Source organism: Hyperolius riggenbachi, chromosome 3 (assembly GCF_040937935.1).
Source record: "Hyperolius riggenbachi isolate aHypRig1 chromosome 3, aHypRig1.pri, whole genome shotgun sequence".
NCBI classification, from domain to species: domain Eukaryota; kingdom Metazoa; phylum Chordata; class Amphibia; order Anura; family Hyperoliidae; genus Hyperolius; species Hyperolius riggenbachi.
Window position 1 is genome coordinate 371,042,563 of NC_090648.1, and position 17,700 is coordinate 371,060,262.

The following is a 17,700-nucleotide window of genomic DNA, read 5'->3' on the forward strand; positions in this document are numbered from 1 at the left end:
GGAAATTGATTTTTATTGTTTTTTTTTCACAAAGTGTCATTTTCCACTAACTTGTGACAAAAAATAAAATCTACTATGAACTTACCATACTCCTAACGGAATACCTTGGGGTGTCTTCTTTCTAAAATGGGGTCACTTGTGGGGTTCCTATACTGCCCTAGCATTTTAGGGGCCCTAAACCATGAGGAGTAGTCTGGAAACCAAATGCCGCAAAATGACCTGTGCAATCCTAAAGGTACTCATAGGACGTTGGGCGCCTTAGCGCACCTAGGCTGTAAACAAGTGTTACACATATGGTATCGCCGTACTCAGGAGAAGTAGTATAATGTGTTTTGGGGTGTATTTTTACACATACCCATGCTGAGTGGGAGAAATATCTCTGTAAATTAGAATTTTTTGATTTTTTTACACACAATTGTCCACTTTACTTCATGCTCCGGGCTCCTTGCAGCCCCGCACTCACTTATCTCTTCTTGATAAGCTTCCAGCGTCTTCTCTGCTTTTGTTTTCTGTGAAATTCCTTGATAGACTGATATCTCTGGCCCCGGACCTTTTCTGCCTTTTTCTGCGAGACAGCACTGGGTTTCATGGCACCAATTGTAAGAATCTATACGTTGGTTGCTATTGGCAACAACACTACACCTTCGTTCGGCACCATATCACAGGAAGTGTTTTCAAGTAAGGTACATGGAGACACATAGATGTCAGATATTTCCCGGGGAATGATTTGCAAGAGCGGATCAGGGTGGTATCTGGACAGGGTTACTTATGGGATTATTCCTTTAACCATTTCCGGACCGCAGTGATAGAGATCTACGCCCTGTTTTGATGGGCTCCTGGCTGGCAGGGCGTAGATCTCTATCACCGGCGCCGCCACTCCCCGCCGCGATCGCACGCACCGAACCGGCTGCACTTAGCTGTCTTATGACAGCTAAGGCTTCCGGGTATCGGCAGGAGCCGTCACTGATTGGCTCCCTGCCGTGTGATCGCTGTGAGCCAATCACAGCGATCACCCTCCGAAAGGCAACATAGTTGCCGTTCCGCCTCCCTCTCCGCCTCCCTCTCCCTGTCACTGTGGATCTTGTGTGACAGGGAGAGACGCACAGCCTGCAGCCGTGACAGGCTGTGCAATTTTAGTCTAAAAATAAACTTTTTTCCAGCTCTCCCCCCCATGTATCCCTTGATTCCCTCCCAACCACCTATATATAGATCTATATAGATCTATATATATATATATATATAGATCTATATATATCTAGATCTCTATATATATATATATATATATATATATATATATATATATATAGATATATATATAGATATATATCTATATATATCTATATCTATATATATATATATATATATATATATATATATATATATATATATATATATATATCTATAGATATATATATATATATATATATATATATATATAAATACATATATATATATATATATATATATATATATATGTATATATATATATATATATTTTACTGGATTGTGATTTTAACCACTTGCCGACCGCCCCTACCTAGGGGCGGCGGCAAAGTGGAGCCTGCAACGACCGCAATACGCCGATCGGCGGCGGCTCGTTGCGGACTAGCTGGCCGGGGATCACACGCTGGATGTGCCCACCCGCGACGTCAACCCGCCAGCCAATTAGCAGCGGCGGCGGGTTGTTAACCCCCGATCTGCCGCATGTAAAGCGGATAATACGCTTTGTAATGTATACAAAGCGTATTATACAGGCTGCCTCCTGCCCTGGTGGTCCCAGTGATTGAGGGACCACCAGGGCAGGTTGCAGCCCTCCTAGTAAGTACCCAAGCACACTGATCCTGCCCCCTGATCGCCCACTGCACCCATCAGACCCCCCCTGCCCACCCCTCAGACACCTGTTTGCACCCAATCACCCCCCTAATCACCCATTAATCACTCCCTGTCACTATCTCAACGTTATTTTTTAGATTAGGTCCTAAACTGCCCCCTGGGGGCTCCTGAACACACCCCCCCACACCCTCAGATCCTCCCTAGACCCTCCCCCCTGTGTACTGTATACATCTATTCTTCCCTATAATCACCCACTGATCACCTGTCAATCACCCATCAATCACCCCCTGTCACCACCTGTCACTGCCACCCATCAGATCAGACCCTAACCTGCCTTTTGTGGGCACCTGATCACCCACCCACACCCTCAGATTGCGTGCAGACCCACCCTCAGATCACCTCTGAAAGTGCATTGTTTACATCTGTTCTCCCCTCTAATCATCCACTGATCACCCATCAATCACCCCGTCACCACCTGTCACTGCTACCCATCAGATCAGACACTAATCTGCCCCTTGCGGGCACCCAATCACCCGCCCACACCCTAAATTAGCCCCCCAGACCCTGATCAACTCGCCAGTGCATTGCTTGCTTATATTCTCCTCTGTAATCACCTACTGATCACCTATCAACCACCCCGTCACCCCCTGTCACCACCTGTCACTGCTACCCATCAGATCAGGCCCTAATATGCCCCCTGCGGGCTTCTGATCACCCGGCCAAACCCTCACCCGCCCCACCGCAGTGACAGAAATTTGTTTTCTGATCACTGCTGGTACGACTTAATTGCCACGTCCAGGTCACGATTTGAGAACATTCCTGCACTTCAGTGCCAATACAACCTGTCATCTAAGAAGCCACCCTGCTTATGACCGGTTCCACAAAATTCGGCCCCTCATAGACCACCTGTCATCAAAATTTGCAGATGCTTATACCCCTGAACAGTCATTTTGAGGCATTTGGTTTCCAGACTACTCCTCGTGGTTTTGGGCCCCTAAAATGCCAGGGCAGTATAGGAACCCCACAAGTGACCCCATTTTAGAAAGAAGACACCCCAAGGTATTCCGTTAGGTGTATGACGAGTTCATAGAAGATTTTATTTTTTGTCAAAAGTTAGCGGAAATTGATTTGTATTGTTTTTTTTTTCACAAAGTGTCATTTTCCACTAACTTGTGACAAAAAATAAAATCTTCTATGAACTCACCATACACCTAATGGAATACCTTGGGGTGTCTTCTTTCTAAAATGGGGTCACTTGTGGGGTTTCTATACTGCCCTGGCATTTTAGGGGCCCTAAACCGTGAGGAGTAGTCTAGAAACCAAATGCCTCAAAATGACCTGTGAATAGGACGTTGGGCCCCATAGCGCACCTAGGCTGCAAAAAAGTGTCACACATGTGATATCGCCGTACTCAGGAGAAGTAGTATAATGTGTTTTGGGGTGTATTTTTACACATACCCATGCTGGGTGGGAGAAATCTCTCTGTAAAGGGACAATTGTGTGTAAAAAAAATCAAAACATTTTAATTTACAGAGATATTTCTCCCACCCAGCATGGGTATGTGTAAAAATACACCCCAAAACACATTATACTACTTCTCCTGAGTACGGCGATACCACATGTGTGACACTTTTTTGCAACCTAGGTGCGCTAAGAGGCCCAACGTCCTATGAGTACTTTTAGAATTTCACAGGTCATTTTGAGGCATTTGGTTTCTAGACTACTCCTCACGGTTTAGGCCCCCGAAAATGCCAGGGCATTATAGGAACCCCACAAGTGACCCCATTTTAGAAAGAAGACACCCCAAGGTATTCAATTAGGTGTATGGGGAATTCATAGAAGATTTTATTTTTTGTCACAAGTTAGTGGAAAATGACACTTTGGGAAAAAAACAATAAAAATCAATTCCCGCTAACTTGTGAAAAAAAAATGAAATCTTCTATGAACTCCCCATACTACTAACAGAATACCTTGCGGTGCCTTCTTTCTAAAATGGGGTCACTTGTAGGGTTCCTATACTGTCCTGGCATTTTAGGGGCCCTAAACCGTGAGGAGTAGTCTAGAAAATAAATGCCTCAAAATGACCTGTGAAATCCTAAAGGTACTCATAGGACTTTGGGCCCCTTAGCGCAGTTAGGGTGCAAAAAAGTGTCACACATGTGGTATCTCCGTACTCAGAAGTAGTGTAATGTGTTTTGGGGTGTATTTTTACACATACCCATGCTGGGTGGGAGAAAAATCTCTGTAAATGGACAATTGTGTGTAAAAAAATCAAAAGAAATCTCATTTACAGAGATATTTCTCCCACCCATCATGGGTATGTGTAAAAATACACCCCAAAACACATTATACTATTTCTCCTGAGTAAGGCGATACCACATGTGTGACATTTCTTTTGCAGTCACGAATACAAAAAGATATGTCTAGCGCTCCAATAGACTGTCCACGCCGCATAAAATATCAAATGATGATCAGGGAGCCGCTCTCCAATAGGGTAAACAGCAAGAAATATCGATCTAAGAAAGATACATAGAGCGCTCCATAGTGTAAAAACATAAAGCAATTTAATATGCGCAAGTTTAAAACGTACTTACAAAATCAAAGGATGCAATAAAGCTCATAGATAGCCTGCAGACACCTATTTCCCTCCTGTAGTGTGGGCACCGTCAGGCTGTGGCCAGCAGCGTGACGTCCGATGATCTGGAGAGGCTCTCACTGGTGGGGGGCGTATCTGCTGTCACGACGTGCCTCTAGCGTGATGACGCGTTTCGGCATCCCTGCCTTCGTCAGATCACGCTAGGGCACTGGGCACGGGGGTTTAAAAACACGAACTTCCGCCCACATGCGGTGTCGTATTGTGGTGGGCGGAGCGCTGTGATGCGCTTGAGTAAGGCGGAGTTTCGCCTGTATTAGGAGTAGTGAAAAGTTGTCAACATTTAGGGTGCAGCTGGGCACAGGATATTTATGCTCCGCCTCTGGTTGCTATGACAGCGGGTGGAACGCTTATATGGAGGATGCACCAGCCGTAATAGGAAGCTGCACACTTACGTGCAAATGTAAACAAAACCCGACATTCTGTATGCCATTCTAGCGCGTGCTATAGTGGGAAATGAAACTATTTGTTGGACAAAGTTTTTCTATTCTTAGTATCTTTCACATTCCGCACAAGGCATTACTGGTAGAAGTGCGCTTGACCTCATGCAATAAGACGAGTGTGTGTCCATGGGAAGCGATATGTTGCTTCTTTCACCAATACTAAAATATGAAAGTGATTATATCACATATAAGGTGTAATGGCTTTGTAACAGGGGGAACGGGGGGAGGGGGTAGAGGGATGGGGGAAGAAGGAAAGGAGGGAGGGGGGGGGGGGAGAGCAAGGAAGGGTGGACGTGGAGGGGAGCTAATGACCTTTCAGGCAAAGTGGCTATATACCGATGGGATTAAAAGCTTATCAGGTGTCTAATTAAACCTGCTAAATCCGGATATGGGGATGTCATATATCTCAATGATCATTCGGGGCTCACTTCTGAATAAATGGGAAGGGGTGATATGGAATACGAGACCCAGATGGGTTGGGGAAACAGACTGGAGGTAAGGTGTCTTGAGTGTTGATAACTCCAGGGCAGGTGACAAGTGTGGGGATATCACTGAACACCTGGGGGGAGGAGGGGGCTGTATCGGAAAAAGGAAAAAGGTTTTCTTGGGGGGACAATGTGGCACAGGCCGACAGTGCCCACAGGTATGGGATGGGTATGGTGGACAGACACATTTCAAAGGTACAATAGCCCGGCTGAACAACAATATCCTTACATAACATCACAATTCTAACAAAAAGTGAAATATGAAAAATGAAAATAATAATAGCGATGACTATAAATCGGGAAGCAGGCAAGCGATTCTTAACAACTATACCCTATTATTAGGTGCTATATGTTGCTACCAATTTTAATTACTCACCGCTCCCGACACGACTACACAAGCTAGCAAAGATGCTGTGAAAGAGGTGACAAAAATACACAGTCAGAATCAAGGCATGGTCAACCAACATATCTATCTGATTTAGATATATGTAGCTATTTCAAGACCCTCATTGAGTCCATTGGGAGATAAGGAATCTAATCTGAAAATCCAGAATGTTTCTCTTTCGCAGAGTCTTCTATACCGTGCTCCCGTGTTCATATTTTTAGGAATAACCTCTAAACCAGTGATTTTCAGAGAGTCCACTGAACTTTCGTGATACTGTTTAAAATGTCGGGGAACACTATGTTTCTCATTTTTAGCTAAAATGTTCCGTTTATGTTCTCCCAATCTTTGCCTCAAGGGTCTAGTGGTTCTACCCACATAAAATTTAGGGCATGAGCATGTCAAGAGGTAGACTACATACCCACTGCTACAATTAATAAAATCTTTAATTGAGATGGACTGGTTGTGGTTATCTTTGATTTCTTTTATCCTGTGGCTCAAAAACGGGCAACACCCGCATCTTTTTATGTTACAGCGGTAGTTTCCTTTCAAGGTCGGGAACATACTGGGCCGTGGCCCTGCTTGTCTGATGTTGCTAGGGGCGATTGCATTTTTTATGGACCTAGCTTTTCTAAAAATCACTCCTGGTCTATCTGGCATCTGGTTCCTCAGATGTGGATCTTGGCAAATTAGGGGCCAATTCCGTTCGATAATCTGTTTTATCTTTGTTGATTCCTTATTATAGGTGGTCACAAAATTAATATCACCTCCTCCAGGCCCTTTATCCACATTGGGAGTCCTCACCTCTTTTTGTGTTGGTTTTGTTCTATATTCAGACATGGCTTTATCTATTGTGGCGGGTTTAAAACCTTTTTCTATAAATTTTGCAGTTAATGTCCGCCCCTGTTCCTCATAGTCTTCTGCACGCGTACAGTTCCTCCTGAGCCGACAAAACTGGCTTCTGGGTATATTGGAAATCCATTTCTTATGGTGGCAACTGGACGCGTGCAGATAGGAATTCCCAGCGGTGGGTTTGAAATGTGTTCTTGAGCAGATTGCTTTATCTTCGTTACTAAATAATTCGAGATCTAGAAATACAATGTGATCATCTGATATGACACTGGTAAAATTGAGACCAAGCTCATTGTTGTTGCAAAATGTCACAAATTCATCAAATAGTTCAACACTTCCATCCCAAATAATAAGAATATCATCAATGAATCTCGTGTATAGTATGAGATTCTTTGCATAAGGGTTGTTTTGCCAAATGAATTGGCTTTCCCAAAATGCCATGAACAGATTTGCAAAACTTGGTGCAAATCCTGCACCCATCGAAGTGCCGCAAATCTGTAAAAAGATGCCATCCATGAAAGAAAAATAATTATGCGTAAGTGCAAATTGCACAAGATTTAGAATGAACTGGGCTTGTTGTGTAGTGAAGGAGCCATCTTGTATGAGGAAATACTGGACTGCTTCAAGGCCCCTCTGATGTGGAATACATGTGTATAAAGAAGTAACATCTAATGAGGCCCATTTGTAATTGTCTCCCCAAGTATAGTTGGCTAGAATATCCAAAACGTGTAGTGAATCTCTGGTGTATGCTTCAGTGGCCAAAACCAGGGGCTGAAGGAAATGATCAATATAAGAAGAGACATTTGCCACCAAACCATCCATCCCCGCTACAATAGGTCTACCCGGGGGTGTGTCAGCGTTTTTATGTACTTTGGGTATATGGTAAAAATAGGGTAGGGAGGGGTGGGTGGGAATCAGGAACTTTCTTTCAAGGTCATTAACAATTCCCGTTTCGAAGGCCTTGTCAACAAGGTTCTTTAATTCATCCCTGTAAATTTGAGTGGGGTCACTGGCTAACGGTCTGTAAGTCTTAAGATCAGACAACAGTCTTGTGCCTTCTTCCTTATATTTTTCATAATCCATTATTACGATACCCCCTCCTTTGTCCGCTTGTCTTATAACTATCTGTTTGTTCTCTGTTAAATTTTTTAGGGCGTTTTTCTCTGATGCATTGAGATTTTCATATTTATTTTGGGTTGTAGATGATTCTTTACACAGACTTTTGAATTGTTCCAAGACAACCTGATAAAATGTATTGATATACTGTCCCTTAGCATGGGTGGGGTAAAAAATGGATTGGGGTTTAAAGGAGGTATGTTTAATTTCTTGGTCAGATAAAAGATCCAACCAATCAGCCTCACTATCATGTCCGGTGTTAGTTGCCATTAATTCTATTAAATCGCTTAATGCCTCTGTATCTCTGTCAGTCAGGTCATTAGCAGGATTTGGATCAGTCCATGTGTCGTTGTCCTTGGTGGGAAGTTTTATATTGTTGGTTTTTTCCTTTATCGAAAAAAATCTTTTCAGTGTCAGGGTGCGGATAAATCTATGAAGGTCCTTGAATAGTTGAAACTCGTTTGGTTTAGAAGTTGGGGCGAAGTTTAGTCCCTTTCTTAATAATGTTACCTCACTCTCTGTGAGTGTGTATGAAGAAAGATTAAAAATCTTTATAGTAGAATGACTGCTCTCTAATCTCTGCTTTCTTTCCTTTCTTTCTTGGACCTCTCTACCTCCTCTGCAACCTCTTCTACATCGTCTATTCCTCTTTTCGACCGATGGGGGGTCTGAATGTTGTGATTGTTCTCTAAAAAATGATCCTGTCCTGGATCTCTGGCGCCACCCTCTGCACCTATTTCCTGAATGATGGTCTCATTATTAGGATTTTCAGTCATTTCCCTATTTTTATCCCTATTATTATTAGTGCCATTGATCTCATCCTGAGTCAACAGGTCTAATGTCCATTGGGGTATCTGGCTAACCTTTGCCAGAGTCGGTTGATTGTTTCCCTGTTTGGGTATGGCCCCTTCTTTTATTCCCCTGGCGCTTTTCTCCTCATGTCTCTTTAGAAACGTATGAGTTTCAGGGTATCGAGATGAACTGTTTCTATTAATCCTGTGACCATTTCGCTTATTATCACCAAAGGGGTCCTTCCTTTCCATCATTTTAGTCAGCCGGGGGCTAGTATATTTTCTAGCTCTACTAGGGCTATTCATAAACTGTCTTCTGTTATTCTGGAAATTCGGTTTTGTCGGACGAAAGGGCATATGTAAAAGTTTGAAAGGGATAAAAAAGACTATGTCACAGGCAATGTTTTTTGTTGGGGAAAAGCTGTACGCACCCAAACGGGTATACAATTACGACCCAACTCTCAGAAACCTTTCAGACAGGACCTTAAGAGATCAGCCCGACATCACGGTTCCCCTAACAAAAATCATGCATCCTATCCCCTCCCTTCCCACTCTGCTCCACTGCGACCTAGAATTGACAATCAGTCACCACTTGACCACAGACGATCTTCCATACATATGCCCTTTCGTCCGACAAAACCGAATTTCCAGAATAACAGAAGACAGTTTATGAATAGCCCTAGTAGAGCTAGAAAATATACTAGCCCCCGGCTGACTAAAATGATGGAAAGGAAGGACCCCTTTGGTGATAATAAGCGAAATGGTCACAGGATTAATAGAGAACAGTTCATCTCGATACCCTGAAACTCATACGTTTCTAAAGAGACATGAGGAGAAAAGCGCCAGGGGAATAAAAGAAGGGGCCATACCCAAACAGGGAAACAATCAACCGACTCTGGCAAAGGTTAGCCAGATACCCCAATGGACATTAGACCTGTTGACTCAGGATGAGATCAATGGCACTAATAATAATAGGGATAAAAATAGGGAAATGACTGAAAATCCTAATAATGAGACCATCATTCAGGAAATAGGTGCAGAGGGTGGCGCCAGAGATCCAGGACAGGATCATTTTTTAGAGAACAATCACAACATTCAGACCCCCCATCGGTCGAAAAGAGGAATAGACGATGTAGAAGAGGTTGCAGAGGAGGTAGAGAGGTCCAAGAAAGAAAGGAAAGAAAGCAGAGATTAGAGAGCAGTCATTCTACTATAAAGATTTTTAATCTTTCTTCATACACACTCACAGAGAGTGAGGTAACATTATTAAGAAAGGGACTAAACTTCGCCCCAACTTCTAAACCAACGAGTTTCAACTATTCAAGGACCTTCATAGATTTATCCGCACCCTGACACTGAAAAGATTTTTTTCGATAAAGGAAAAAACCAACAATATAAAACTTCCCACCAAGGACAACGACACATGGACTGATCCAAATCCTGCTAATGACCTGACTGACAGAGATACAGAGGCATTAAGCGATTTAATAGAATTAATGGCAACTAACACCGGACATGATAGTGAGGCTGATTGGTTGGATCTTTTATCTGACCAAGAAATTAAACATACCTCCTTTAAACCCCAATCCATTTTTTACCCCACCCATGCTAAGGGACAGTATATCAATACATTTTATCAGGTTGTCTTGGAACAATTCAAAAGTCTGTGTAAAGAATCATCTACAACCCAAAATAAATATGAAAATCTCAATGCATCAGAGAAAAACGCCCTAAAAAAATTTAACAGAGAACAAACAGATAGTTATAAGACAAGCGGACAAAGGAGGGGGTATCGTAATAATGGATTATGAAAAATATAAGGAAGAAGGCACAAGACTGTTGTCTGATCTTAAGACTTACAGACCGTTAGCCAGTGACCCCACTCAAATTTACAGGGATGAATTAAAGAACCTTGTTGACAAGGCCTTCGAAACGGGAATTGTTAATGACCTTGAAAGAAAGTTCCTGATTCCCACCCACCCCTCCCTACCCTATTTTTACCATATACCCAAAGTACATAAAAACGCTGACACACCCCCGGGGTAGACCTATTGTAGCGGGGATGGATGGTTTGGTGGCAAATGTCTCTTTCTTATATTGATCATTTCCTTCAGCCCCTGGTTTTGGCCACTGAAGCATACACCAGAGATTCACTACACGCTTTGGATATTCTAGCCAACTATACTTGGGGAGACAATTACAAATGGGCCTCATTAGATGTTACTTCTTTATACACATGTATTCCACATCAGAGGGGCCTTGAAGCAGTCCAGTATTTCCTCATACAAGATGGCTCCTTCACTACACAACAAGCCCAGTTCATTCTAAATCTTGTGCAATTTGCACTTACGCATAATTATTTTTCTTTCATGGATGGCATCTTTTTACAGATTTGCGGCACTTCGATGGGTGCAGGATTTGCACCAAGTTTTGCAAATCTGTTCATGGCATTTTGGGAAAGCCAATTCATTTGGCAAAACAACCCTTATGCAAAGAATCTCATACTATACACGAGATTCATTGATGATATTCTTATTATTTGGGATGGAAGTGTTGAACTATTTGATGAATTTGTGACATTTTGCAACAACAATGAGCTTGGTCTCAATTTTACCAGTGTCATATCAGATGATCACATTGTATTTCTAGATCTCGAATTATTTAGTAACGAAGATAAAGCAATCTGCTCAAGAACACATTTCAAACCCACCGCTGGGAATTCCTATCTGCACGCGTCCAGTTGCCACCATAAGAAATGGATTTCCAATATACCCAGAAGCCAGTTTTGTCGGCTCAGGAGGAACTGTACGCGTGCAGAAGACTATGAGGAACAGGGGCGGACATTAACTGCAAAATTTATAGAAAAAGGTTTTAAACCCGCCACAATAGATAAAGCCATGTCTGAATATAGAACAAAACCAACACAAAAAGAGGTGAGGACTCCCCAATGTGGATAAAGGGCCTGGAGGAGGTGATATTAATTTTGTGACCACCTATAATAAGGAATCAACAAAGATAAAACAGATTATCGAACGGAATTGGCCCCTAATTTGCCAAGATCCACATCTGAGGAACCAGATGCCAGATAGACAGGAGTGATTTTTAGAAAAGCTAGGTCCATAAAAAATGCAATCGCCCCTAGCAACATCAGACAAGCAGGGCCACGGCCCAGTATGTTCCCGACCTTGAAAGGAAACTACCGCTGTAACATAAAAAGATGCGGGTGTTGCCCGTTTTTGAGCCACAGGATAAAAGAAATCAAAGATAACCACAACCAGTCCATCTCAATTAAAGATTTTATTAATTGTAGCAGTGGGTATGTAGTCTACCTCTTGACATGCTCATGCCCTAAATTTTATGTGGGTAGAACCACTAGACCCTTGAGGCAAAGATTGGGAGAACATAAACGGAACATTTTAGCTAAAAATGAGAAACATAGTGTTCCCCGACATTTTAAACAGTATCACGAAAGTTCAGTGGACTCTCTGAAAATCACTGGTTTAGAGGTTATTCCTAAAAATATGAACACGGGAGCACGGTATAGAAGACTCTGCGAAAGAGAAACATTCTGGATTTTCAGATTAGATTCCTTATCTCCCAATGGACTCAATGAGGGTCTTGAAATAGCTACATATATCTAAATCAGATAGATATGTTGGTTGACCATGCCTTGATTCTGACTGTGTATTTTTGTCACCTCTTTCACAGCATCTTTGCTAGCTTGTGTAGTCGTGTCGGGAGCGGTGAGTAATTAAAATTGGTAGCAACATATAGCACCTAATAATAGGGTATAGTTGTTAAGAATCGCTTGCCTGCTTCCCGATTTATAGTCATCGCTATTATTATTTTCATTTTTCATATTTCACTTTTTGTTAGAATTGTGATGTTATGTAAGGATATTGTTGTTCAGCCGGGCTATTGTACCTTTGAAATGTGTCTGTCCACCATACCCATCCCATACCTGTGGGCACTGTCGGCCTGTGCCACATTGTCCCCCAAGAAAACCTTTTTCCTTTTTCCGATACAGCCCCCTCCTCCCCCCAGGTGTTCAGTGATATCCCCACACTTGTCACCTGCCCTGGAGTTATCAACACTCAAGACACCTTACCTCCAGTCTGTTTCCCCAACCCATCTGGGTCTCGTATTCCATATCACCCCTTCCCATTTATTCAGAAGTGAGCCCCGAATGATCATTGAGATATATGACATCCCCATATCCGGATTTAGCAGGTTTAATTAGACACCTGATAAGCTTTTAATCCCATCGGTATATAGCCACTTTGCCTGAAAGGTCATTAGCTCCCCTCCACGTCCACCCTTCCTTGCTCTCCCCCCCCCCCCCCCCCTCCCTCCTTTCCTTCTTCCCCCATCCCTCTACCCCCTCCCCCCCGTTCCCCCTGTTACAAAGCCATTACACCTTATATGTGATATAATCACTTTCATATTTTAGTATTGGTGAAAGAAGCAACATATCGCTTCCCATGGACACACACTCGTCTTATTGCATGAGGTCAAGCGCACTTCTACCAGTAATGCCTTGTGCGGAATGTGAAAGATACTAAGAATAGAAAAACTTTGTCCAACAAATAGTTTCATTTCCCACTATAGCACGCGCTAGAATGGCATACAGAATGTCGGGTTTTGTTTACATTTGCACGTAAGTGTGCAGCTTCCTATTACGGCTGGTGCATCCTCCATATAAGCGTTCCACCCGCTGTCATAGCAACCAGAGGCGGAGCATAAATATCCTGTGCCCAGCTGCACCCTAAATGTTGACAACTTTTCACTACTCCTAATACAGGCGAAACTCCGCCTTACTCAAGCGCATCACAGCGCTCCGCCCACCACAATACGACACCGCATGTGGGCGGAAGTTCGTGTTTTTAAACCCCCGTGCCCAGTGCCCTAGCGTGATCTGACGAAGGCAGGGATGCCGAAACGCGTCATCACGCTAGAGGCACGTCGTGACAGCAGATACGCCCCCCACCAGTGAGAGCCTCTCCAGATCATCGGACGTCACGCTGCTGGCCACAGCCTGACGGTGCCCACACTACAGGAGGGAAATAGGTGTCTGCAGGCTATCTATGAGCTTTATTGCATCCTTTGATTTTGTAAGTACGTTTTAAACTTGCGCATATTAAATTGCTTTATGTTTTTACACTATGGAGCGCTCTATGTATCTTTCTTAGATCGATATTTCTTGACATTTCTTTTGCAGCCTAGGTGCGCTAAGGGGCCCAAAGTCCTATGAGCACCTTTAGGCTTTACAGGGGTGCTTACAATTTAGCACCCCCCAAAATGCCAGAACAGTAAACACACCCCACAAATGACCCCATTTTGGAAACTAGACACTTCAAGGTATTCAGAGAGGGGCATGGTGAGTCCGTGGCAGATTTCATTTTTTTTTGTCACCAGTTAGCAGAAATGGAAACTTTTTTTTATTTATTTTTTTTGTCACAAAGTGTCATTTTCCGCTAACTTGTGACAAAAGATAAAATCTTCTATGAACTCACCATGCCTCTTAGTGAATACTTTGGGGTGTCTTCTTTCCAAAATGGGGTCATTTGGGGGGTATTTATACTATCCTGGAATTCTAGCACCTCATGAAACCTGACAGGTGCTCAGAAATGAGAGAGATGCTTCAAAATGGGAAAATTCAATTTTTGCACCATAGTTTGTAAACGCTATAACTTTTACCCAAACCAATAAATATACACTGAATGGGTTTTTTTTTAATCAAAAACATGTTTGTCCACATTTTTCGCGCTGCATGTATACAGAAATTTTACTTTATTTGAAAAATGTCAGCACAGAAAGTTCAAAAAAAACATTTTTTTGCCAGAATTCATGTCTTTTTTGATGAATAGAATAAAAAGTAAAAATCGCAGCAGCAATCAAATAGCACCAAAAGAAAGCTGTATTAGTGACAAGAAAAGGAGGTAAAATTCATTTAGATGGTAGCTTGTATGACTGAGCAATAAACCATTTAAGCTGCAGTGGTCTGAATGGAAAAAAGGCTCTGGTCCTTAAGGGGTGAAAAGACTGCGGTCCTTAAGTGGTTAAGTGAGGCACCTTAAACAGTGGTGCAACATGAGTTCCCAATAGAGGAAGGGGGGAACAGTACATAACTGTGTACCGGAGGTGGAAAAAAAAGCAGTTGACCAATCCAGGTGTCCGTCGCTGCGGCTACAGAGCAGTAAACTTTTTGGGGGGTTTTGTCATGGACAGGGCCAGAGTTTGACAAGGAGGTCACTGCTGGGCTGTTTGTGTGTTTTTCCTCGTCCACTGATTGGTCAAATATATTTTTTAAGTTTAACATAAAGAACAGAACTGAAAGCAGTTCAAGGGGCAATTACAAAGAAGCAAGGAGTTGCCATTTAGTGTACAGAGTGACAGAGTGACAGTGTACCAGTAGAATGTTTGCCATAGGATTACCTACCTAGTAGGCATTCAGTGGTTCTCATGTAGGCATATGAAGCTGGCATGCATAGCCCTGAACCCTGTGTAGTTAAAGTGCAAAGCACACCTTCCTACAGGGAGGTAGCCATTTTTTGGGCAAGTATAGAGGTAGTAGCATTGGCAAACATTCGTCAGAGGTTACAACAAACAGGATTTCTAGCAGAGCTGGTTGCGATCAATGAAGTTCTAGGTAAGTAAAACGAAAATCAGTAAGAGCATTGCAAGCTCAGCTGAAAAGCAGTCTTCAGGTAGCAGCAACAAGTGTGGGGCTGTAACAATCCTTGGAGAAGCAGCTGCGGGCAGTCAGGATGCCTCCGCAGCTGCTTCGGTTTCCCTGTCAGGCATGTCTACCGTCCCTCCGGCATCTAGCACGCCGACGAGGAGATTGTCAGTGGCTCACAGAGTAGCTTTGTTGCGCGCGCATAGACGAGACCTTTATGCGGGAAGGAGGCGCGTCAGCTGACCGGCTGGTCGGCTGACGTCAGCAGAGACTCTCGGCTTCTCCGATTGGCTGATGAGCGGGGGCATGGCCGAAGGGTCTCCTCCGCTTCTTAAGCAGCTTGGAATCACTTGCAATTTGTCTGCTGTTGCGAATGCTACGTGTTAGCACTCAGACCTTAGATAGATCCGGTGTGCTTTGATCTGGGAGGAAACCAGGGATTTCACACAGACTAGGATTTATTACTGTTATTGTTATATATTGCTTGATCTCCTGTGTATGACTCTGGCTCTCTTCTGACTTTGCTCTCGCCTTACGATTTTGTACCTTAACCCTTCTGATTCTGTTGCTAAACGCTGCATGATATATCTCTATTATTTTGCCTGCCAATTTTGTACTGCACCTTCCTGTCTGTTGCCAAACCGATCTGTCTGACCTCTCTACTCACCAGTGAGCCCTTGTCACTGGTGAAGTTCATTACAGATAGTACCCACCAGCTCCTCTGGTGAGGTCCTGCTACTTATCAGCATTACTGTTGCACCAAGCACGTTACACCTGTTACACCTTTTGTATTTGTTGTCACGGCAGCTTCTGATATACCAGCATTATAGGTGATTCTGCAGATCACCTTATAATCAGGTATATATCTGCATTATTGGTGATACTGCAGATCACCTAATAATCAGAATTCTGCCTTTCGCTGACACCAATCGTTACAGGGGCATCCGTACTCAGTACATACTGCGGCCAAGTATGTACAGGGGGGGGGGATGAGGTAAGAGCTTCGAAAGGTGAAGTCTGTTGAAGCATATTTTAAAAAGGTAAGTACTTATGACATTGTAACATAAGGTAGGGGAGAGGAGTGTAGCTCCATTCTACCAAAAAGAGTAAACAGAGTTCAAGAGAACTATAAAGAAACAAGATCAATTATGCTATATATTGATCAATCTGAGGTGTACAGAGTACAAGCCCGCAGGGCAAAACCCAAATCATTAATAAGAATTGATTTGTTTGTATTTCGGTTTCAGGAGTTTGGCAATATGGAATCAAGAAAGCTGAGGTAATGGCAGCAGAGACAGAGACACACATGTTAGTCGGTTAAGTGAAAGTTTCCAGAGGCCAATCCTGGTTTGGAGAACAGCGATATTTAGAGATCAGAAAGAGACTAAAAAACTGACTGAGCAAAGCATAATGCAAATTGCTAATGTTTTTCTTTCCCAAGGAGGTGCTCTCATAATGAAGAGTACCGTGCTGATGGTGAACCTAGGTTGCCATTTCGTCCTAGGAGACCGAGGAGAGGACATTCTCATGAACAATAAGGGGTTAATGAGAACACAAGGCCCACGCATGTTAATGTTGGGAGAAAAAGGTACTGATCCTTTTGCACTTCCCTCTGATTGGCCTGACTGGACTGAACAGGGAAGGAGGAAAAGATGGAAACAAATTTCATGGCACAATGTTGGGGAAAGGTATGAAGGGTCAGGTGTGCTGGAAGTGTGATGTGTACGGCAGCTTAAATCTGCTCTGGAATGTCACACTCCCGGAACCAACGCACCGATCCAAAGTCTTGTTAAAAGGTACATTGCAGTACAATGGGTACATGCAAAAGGTGGAGTGTGTTGTTCAGGATTACCTTTTCTTGGTTCTCTAGAGTGAGATAGTTCTAGATTAGAAAGGAACGAGCAGTAAGCGTCACTTCTCCTCCGGGAGAGAAGCAGGGAACAATATCACACTCTGGAGCAACCAACAGAGGGTGTCTTTGAGACAACTATACACACGTAAAGGCTGGAAAGCAGAAGGATTTTGGTTCTCGGAACGAGAAGTAAAAATCGAGATCCAGCCACATGTAAAAATCGAGATCCAGACACATTTTCAGGTGACAAAGAGGGTGGGGAGAGTGATCCCAGGAAAGGGAGAGCCAACACAGGTAACATCATCCTCACTATACGGGTCACAATATGAGACGATATTACACAGTCCATATTCAGCCACTTATCCTCATTCTAGATGGGTAAGTGAGGGGGTACTCTTAATTGAAAGATTGCAGAGAGTACATTCTTCCCGACCTAAAGTAAGCATTTTGCCTCAGGACATAAGGGGGGCTAAGGTCCAATCAGGACAGTTGGGAACATCTTTTGTCATTGAGATGCTAATTAATTTCCCAGAAAAAAGAGTACCAACAGTATTCTTCTGGGGAGGGCCACAAGGGTTAGCACGGGACGTGAGTTTAATGGATCAGGGGACTTT

The 17,700-nt window shown here is 43.2% G+C and overlaps 1 long non-coding RNA gene across 1 annotated transcript in view; it reads left to right on the top strand.

The window, feature by feature from the left end:
* LOC137561583 (uncharacterized) overlaps window positions 1-16,639 on the top strand; it is a 43,534-nt gene extending 26,895 nt beyond the window's left edge. The window contains exon 2 of the long non-coding RNA XR_011030062.1: window positions 16,482-16,639. This is a non-coding gene — a long non-coding RNA (uncharacterized lncRNA). The remainder of the gene's footprint in view (window positions 1-16,481) is intronic.
* Window positions 16,640-17,700: the final 1,061 nt, after the last annotated feature.